This window comes from Cherax quadricarinatus, unplaced genomic scaffold (assembly GCF_038502225.1).
Source record: "Cherax quadricarinatus isolate ZL_2023a unplaced genomic scaffold, ASM3850222v1 Contig283, whole genome shotgun sequence".
Lineage (NCBI taxonomy): Eukaryota > Metazoa > Arthropoda > Malacostraca > Decapoda > Parastacidae > Cherax > Cherax quadricarinatus.
The window spans coordinates 137340-145876 of NW_027195309.1; the positions used below are offsets into that span (position 1 = coordinate 137340).

Here is an 8537-nt window from a genome sequence, read left to right on the forward strand (position 1 = left end):
ATTTCAGTTAATGCAATGATATCAAAGTTCCCAGCACATGCTACCAAACGTAGTTCATTAATTTTATTTCTTGCACTTCGACTGTTAGCTTAAAATACCACCATATGTTTTTTCTTCTGCACATTTTTCCTATTCATCTTTGTTTTTACACAATTTCTGAAATTATCATTACCCAGAGTTACTCCATGACAGTTACTATTAAGATTCTTAATATCAGAGCATAAGTCAATATATCCATATTCATTATTTATCATTTCTAAACCAATACCTCTAACTAATCCTAGTTTAAAGTCCTAACAACCCCTTCAACTGAGCTAGCAAGAAAACCCACACCTGCCCTGGATAAGTGAACCCCATCCCTGGCATACATGTCATTTCAACCATAGAAGTTGTCCCAGTTGTCAATGAATGGTACTGCGTTATCCTTACAGTGTTTATCCAGCCAACAATTAACACCAATTGCTCTGGACAACCATTCATTACCAACACTTCTTGGCAAAATGCCACATATAACAGGGCATCCCCCCTTCTTCCTAATTATGTCTATAGCTATCCTGAACTTTCTAACTAAATCCTCACTTCTATGCTTGCCTACATCATTGCCTCCAGCACTGAGGCAAATAATAGGATTGATCCCATTACCATTCATGATGTTGTCAAGCCGGCTAACAATGTCCTCCATCCCAGCCCCAGGAAAGTAAACCCTCTGTCTCCTACTCCTGTCCTTCAAACAGAAAGCCCTATCCATGTATCTAACCTGGCTATCCCCAACAACAATATTCTTACCTTCCTTGGTGTCGTTCGTCGTGACGTTCCCAGTAGTCGACTCACATTCGTCGGGTAGCATGGAGAATGCATTAGATTTTTCCACAGCAGTCTCTTTCTTCTTCATCGTTTCTGTCTTTCCATTCTTCTTGATCGTCAACTTCGTTCCATGCTGTTTTACCTTCACCCACGGCACGCGCTTACCCACTGTTTTACCTTCACCCATGGCACACACTTACCCACTGTTTTACCTTCACCCACGGCACATGCTTACCCACTGTTTTACCTTCACCCATGGCACACACTTACCCACTGTTTTACCTTCACCCACGGCACACGCTTACCCACTGTTCTACCTTCACCCAAGGCACATGCTTACCCACTGTTCTACCTTCACCCACGGCACACGCTTACCCACTGTTCTACCTTCGCCCACGGCACACACTTACCCACTGTTTTACCTTCACCCACGGCACACGCTTACCCACTGTTCTACCTTCACCCACGGCACACGCTTATCCACTGTTTTACCTTCACCCACGGCACACGCTTACCCACTGTTCTACCTTCACCCACGGCACACACTTACCCACTGTTCTACCTTCACCCATGGCACACGCTTACCCACTGTTTTACCTTCACCCACGGCACACACTTACCCACTGTTCTACCTTCACCCACGGCACACACTTATGCACTGTTCTACCTTCACCCACGGCACACGCTTACCCACTGTTTTACCTTCACCCATGGCACACGCTTACCCACTGTTTTACCTTCACCCACGGCACACACTTACCCACTGTTCTACTTTCACGATGGAAATAAATGGTATAAAGTACCGACACAATGGAAATATAAACACATATGCAGCTTAATGTGATACTTTATTGACAACGTTTCGCCCACACAGTGGGCGAAACTTTCTACTTTCACCCATGGCACACGCTTACCCACTGTTTTACCTTCACCCACGGCACATGCTTACCCATTGATCTACCTTTACCCACGGCACACGCTTACCCACTGATCTACCTTTACCCACGGCACACGCTTACCCATTGATCTACCTTTACCCATGGCACACGCTTACCCATTGATCTATGTTCGTAGGTAAAAGAACTGAGCTCTGAGGAACACCGGGTGCTACCATCTCCCACACACTTATTGGTAGAATAGCAAGTGTGTGGGAGATGGTAGAACAGATACCAGAAATAACATACGCCCACTTACATTCACCAAACATTCACTGAGTTACAATTTCCTTCTTTTTTCATCAAAGACTGCAAGAAAAGAGCTCTTCAGATCATCAATTCTCCACGCATCAACACCGCTCCCAACGAAGTTATAATTCTTCCCAACAGCCAGGTTGCACTAAACGTCTCAAAAGTACTTTCACAAGCTAACACCAGAGTCGCCATCGCTTCTACCACTTCAATAAAGGATCTAACCAGGACAAAACCCAAGCACCATGAACCAGTCAATGCAGGAGTTTACACTATACCCTGTGGAGGCTGTGACAAGATCTACGTAGGTGAAACAGCAAGAAACCTCGACACCCGCCTCAATGAACACATTTATGCATGTAGGAACGACAACTCAAACAACGCCTGTGTACAACACCGAAATTCCACCAATCATCTCATGAAATTCAGAGACGCCCAATTAGTGATCAAAGAAACTAATTTCCGCAGACGCAAGTGCCTTGAATCAGCACTGATCGCTGTTTCGAATACAATTAAACAAAACAACGGCAGCTTCACCATCTCCGAAGTCTTAGCAAGAATCCTCCTGAAAACAGTAAACCCTGCCATCACATAGTCTCTCCTGTTATACTACACAAAGCACATTACAGAGAGTGAACACTGAAAAAAAAAAAAACCTGCCTCTTTCCAGTCTATATTTGTCCAACCTATTTTTATGTTACACAAGTAATAGCTTTTATATCCTTTTACTCATGTACGAATTAATTGCTCTTCCTTATTGTATTATTTTTGTTACTACTACTACTACTACCTCCACAAGTGAACATCGAAATGTTACCTCACTAGTATTGCACCTCACTCAGAGCCTTTATATACCCTCTGTGTCCATGTATTGTTTGTAATGGCTTGATAAAGCTCCTGGAGAGCGAAACGTTGCCACAATAAATGTCACATTAGTTGCACTTGTGTCCTTTTACTTTACATATTGTCGGTAATTCTACCAACTTTATTACAACCTAGTCAGGTCAGGTCACACTCACTTAAGGAAGGAACACGGCAACTGACCTAGTAGCACAAGCTAATCAGGTCCAACTCACACCCACCCACACCCACTCATGTATTTATCTAACCTATTTTTAAAACTACACAACGTTTTAGCCTCTATAACTGTACTCGGGAGTTTGTTCCACGCATCCACAGCTCTATTACCAAACCAGTGCTTTCCTATATCCTTCCTGAATCTGAATTTTTCCAACTTAAAATCATTGCTACGAGTCCTATCTAGGCTAGATATTTTCAGCAAGCTATTTACATCCCCTTTATTTATTCCTGTCTTCCATTTATACACCTCAATCATATCCCCCCTAATTCTACGCCTTTCTAGAGAGTGCAGATTCAGGGCCCTCAGTCTATCCTCATAGGGAAGATTTCTGATACATGGGATCAACTTTGTCATCCTCCTTTGTATGTTTTCCAGAGCATTTATATCCATTCTGTAATAAGAACATAAGAACGAAGGAACACTGCAACAGGCCTACTGGCCCATGCGAGGCAGGTCCAAGTCTCCTACCGGCTTAAGACAATGCACCCAACCTAGTCAGGTCAGGTCACCTTGACTTACGGGAGGAACACGGCAACCGTCCTGGTAGCACAAGCTAATCAGGTCCAACTCACACCCACCCACACCCACTCATGTATTTATCCAACCTATTTTTAAAGCTACACAACGTTCTGGCCTCTATAACTGTACTTGGGAGTTTGTTCCACTCATCCAAAACTCTATTACCAAACCAGTACTTTCCTATATCCTTCCTGAATCTGAATTTTTCTAACTTAAAACCATTGCTGCGAGTCCTGTCTAGGCTAGATATTTTCAGCACACTATTTACATCCCCTTTATTTATTCCTGTCTTCCATTTATACACCTCAATCATATCCCCCCTAATTCTACGTCTTTCTAGAGAGTGAAGATTCAGGGCCCTTAGTCTATCCTCATAGGGAAGGTTTCTGATACATGGGATCAACTTTGTCATCCTCCTTTGTACATTTTCCAGAGCATTTATATCCATTCTGTAATACGGTGACCAAAACTGTGCAGCATAATCTAAATGAGGCCTAACCAAGGATGTATAGAGTTGAAGAACAACCTGAGGACTCCTATTATTTATGCTTCTTGATATAAAGTCAATGATTCTATTAGCTTTATAGCGAACACTTATGCACTGTTGTCTTGGTTTCAGATTACTGCTAACCAGAACTCCTAAATCTTTTTCGCAATCCGTAATATTAAGATCTACATTATTTAGTTTATATGTGGCATGGTTATTGTCCTGTCCAACATTTAGAACTTTGCATTTGTATATATTAAACTGCATCTGCCACCTCTCCGACCACTGCATCAGTCTACTCAAATCTTCCTGGAGTGCTCTAATGTCCTCGTCAGAATGAATTCGACGGCCTATTTTGGTGTGCTCTAATGTCCTCGTCAGAATGAATTCGACGGCCTATTTTGGTGTCATCGGCAAACTTGCTGATGTTAGGTAAGACACATCGTCTTCAAGTCTCTTCTGCTTCTATCAACTTTTCTGTACTCGACTGAAGAAGCCTGCTGTGTGGGCGAAACGTTTCGAAATAAAGATACCTAACTGTTGCATATGTGTCTTACCTAACAACTTGTCGGTATTTTATACCATTTTAATGTTCAAACTTGCTGATGTCGCTCTTTATGCCCTCATCTATGTTGTTTATGTATATTGTGAACAGCAGAGGGCCCAACACTGACCCCTGTGGAACACCGCTCGTGACGCTTCCCCACTCTGATTTCTCCCCATTTATGCAAACTCTCTGCTGCCTATTTGTCAACCACGCCTCTATCCAGGAAAAAATTTCTCCTCCTATTCCATGTGCCTTAATTTTCCTCAATAGTCTCTGATGTGGGACCCTGTCAAAAGCCTTACTGAAGTCCATGTACACAGTATCATATTCATTACCATGATCTACCTCCTCAAATACCTTAGTGAAAAAAGTTAACAAATTCGTAAGGCAGGAACGCCCCTTTGTAAAACCATGCTGAGATTCGTTGATTAATTTATGCTTTTCAAGGTGGCTACGAACTGCCTCGGCAATTATTGATTCCATAAATTTTCCCACTATGGAGGTTAGGCTTATTGGTCTATAGTTCGGTGACCAAAACTGTGCATAAAAAGACGCACTGTAACCGATAAGGCTGCTATCGGAGGCTACACCGAACAATGTCCAGCCATCCAGGAAATGCCATCTTTCCCACCACCTGTGACGCGTATTGCCTGAGTAACCAGGTAGACTGCAGCACTGTGCTCACTTGCTGGTGTTGTGTTGCCTGAGTGACCAGGTGGACTGCAGCACTGTGCTCACTTGCTGGTGTTACGTTGCCTGAGTGACCAGGTGGACTGCAGCACTGTGCTAACTTGCTGGTGTTGTGTTGCCTGAGTGACCAGGTGGACTGCAGCACTGTGCTCACTTGCTGGTGTTGTGTTGCCTGAGTGACCAGGTGGACTGCAGCACTGTGCTCACTTGATGGTGTTGTGTTGCCTGAGTGACCAGGTGGACTGCAGCACTGTGCTCACTTGCTGGTGTTGCGTTGCCTGAGTGACCAGGTGGACTGCAGCACTGTGCTCACTTGATGGTGTTGTGTTGCCTGAGTGACCAGGTGGACTGCAGCACTGTGCTCACTTGCTGGTGTTGTGTTGCCTGAGTGACCAGGTAGACTGCAGCACTGTGCTCACTTGTTGGTGTTGTGTTGCCTGAGTGACCAGGTAGACTGCAGCACTGTGCTCACTTGCTGGTGTTGTGTTGCCTGAGTGACCAGGTGGACTGCAGCACTGTGCTCACTTGCTGGTGTTGTGTTGCCTGAGTGACCAGGTGGACTGCAGCACTGTGCTCACTTGCTGGTGTTACGTTGCCTGAGTGACCAGGTGGACTGCAGCACTGTGCTCAGTTACTGGTGTTGCGTTGCCTGACTGATCAGGTGAGCTGCAACACTGTGTTGTGGGTGCAGTAATACACATACCAAGATGATATAGGACAGTACCACGGGCGAGGTACTTCAGGGTGTAGAGATGAATGGCGTAAAAAAATGGTCAAGTGAACGAGTAATGAGGTAGGTGAGAGTAGTGGGTGTGGACCATCCCCACCGCCCACACCTTCCATCTGTTGCTGCCTCACATCCGCTGTCTACAGCCTGTCTGCCCACCCTCGCCTCACCCTACCCAGCCCCGCCCGGCGGCTGCTTGCCCATATCCTCCCAACACTCAGTCTGGGAAGGAAAGGTCACATGTTAACCTAAGCATAAAATAAACTAGCTTAATCTAAACTATTCTAACCTTACTTATTATAACGCTATCTAACATACTCTCTCTTAATCTAACCTAGCCTAACACACTATAACTAATCATACTTAATTTAACCAAGTCCAACCTACTTAAATTAAAAGATATAGGAATATTTAAAATATATTTTGTAGTCGAAATATTCTGTATAAGTAATATTTTCCTGTCGTCCCAGTACCACCCATTTATAAGTATTAAAGTACATTTGTCACTTCTCCAACCACAACATTAACCTATCTATACCATCAGAACTTATTTAACGTCTTGGAAATATAAACACAAATGCAGTATAATGTGATCCTATTTTTAAACTGACAACGTTCTGGCCTCTATAACGGTACTTGGGAGTTTGTTCCACTCATCCTATATCCTTCCTGAATCTGAATTTTTCCAACTTAAAACCATTGCTGCGAGTCCTGTCTAGGCTAGATATTTTCAGCACACTATTTACATCCCCTTTATTTATTCCTGTCTTCCATTTATACACCTCAATCATATCCCCCCTAATTCTACGTCTTTCTAGAGAGTGCAGATTCAGGGCCCTTAGTCTATCCTCATAGGGAAGGTTTCTGATACATGGGATCAACTTTGTCATCCTCCTTTGTACATTTTCCAGAGAATTTATATCCATTCTGTAATAAGGTGACCAAAACTGTGCAGCATAATCTAAATGAGGCCTAACCAAGGATGTATGACTTGAAAAAGCCCACTGTGTGGGTGAAACGTTGTCAATAAAGGATCACATTATACTGCATTTGTGTTTATATTTCCATTGTGTCGGTATTTTATACCATTTATTTCCATTTAACGTCTTGCTGTAGTGTCATCAACAAACTTATTTATGTGATGAATGGTTTGAAAAACCGACAAGTTGAAGATTGAGACACTTATGCAGCATATGGAAATCTTTATTCAGGAAACGTTTCGCCACACAGTGGCTTCATCAGTCCAATACAAAGAGGAAGGCGTAAGGAGAGGAGGAGAATGAGGTAATCAGTCCCTCAACCTGGAGTCGATGTGTTCAGTCCATCAATCTTGTAGATTGATGGACTGATTGATTGATGGACTGAACACATCGACTCCAGGTTGAGGGACTGATTACCTCATTCTCCTCCTCTCCTTACGCCTTCCTCTTTGTATTGGACTGATGAAGCCACTGTGTGGCGAAACGTTTCCTGAATAAAGATTTCCATATGCTGCATAAGTGTCTCAATCTTCAAACTTATTTATGAACATTCAAATGGTATAAAATACCGACAGGTTGTTAGGTAAGACACATATGCAACAGTTAGGTATCTTTATTTCGAAACGTTCGCCTACACAGTAGGCTTCTTCAGTCGAGTACAGAAAAGTTGATAAAAGCAGAAGATACTTGAAGACGATGTAATCAGTCCATCACCCTTGAAGTTTTGAGGTGGTCAGTCCCTCAGTCTGGAGAAGAGTATTGTTCCATAGTCTGTAACGTTTCAGACTATGGAACAATACTCTTCTCCAGACTGAAGGACTGACCACCTCAAAACTTCAAGGGTGATGGACTGATTACATCGTCTTCAAGTATCTTCTGCTTTTATCAACTTTTCTGTACTCGACTGAAAAAGCCTACTGTGTAGGCGAAACGTTTCGAACTAAAGATACCTAACTGTTGCATATGTGTCTTACCTAATAAACTTATTTATGTCGCTGCTGATTCCCTCATCTATGTGGTTTATGTAAACTGTGCACGACAAGGAATCCTAATACTGACCCATTCCTCCCCATGGTACACCTGATTTCGACCCATTTATGCAAACTCTGTTGCCCATTGGTCAATTAAGCGTCAATCCACGAGATAACTTCTACTATATTACGTACTGCTACTTTGTCATCAGTTTCTTGTGTGGAACTTTATCAACGGTTGCACTGTAATTGAAATACACACACATACACAGACCACCTACCTGACAACAGTGTCTCGCTTCTCTTCTGGTCTCTGGCTTCCAATACACCACAAATCCTGAAGTAAAATAAACAACGTTGTAAAAAAAATATGGGACCAAGTTAAGACTTAAGAACTAAGTAGAAGATAGTTAAAACCAGGCTACACTACGTGCGTAGCCTGGTTTCTACGACGAGATAATTAGATGACAGCAAAGATAGTTCAAAAACTGAGGTGGAAGGTCGGAGGAGAGCCGAAGTTTACGAATCTAGGTGGACGCCCTGC

General features: G+C 43.1%; 1 protein-coding gene across 1 annotated transcript in view; it reads right to left on the reverse strand.

Moving 5' to 3' along the window:
• The window catches only part of LOC128686374 (SIN3-HDAC complex-associated factor), a 129440-nt gene extending 121114 nt beyond the window's left edge, over nucleotides 1-8326 (reverse strand). Inside the window, exon 1 of the mRNA XM_070080289.1 lies at nucleotides 8275-8326. The gene's annotated coding sequence lies outside the window, so the exon portion shown is untranslated. The remainder of the gene's footprint in view (nucleotides 1-8274) is intronic.
• Between the last annotated feature and the right edge of the window lie 211 nt (nucleotides 8327-8537).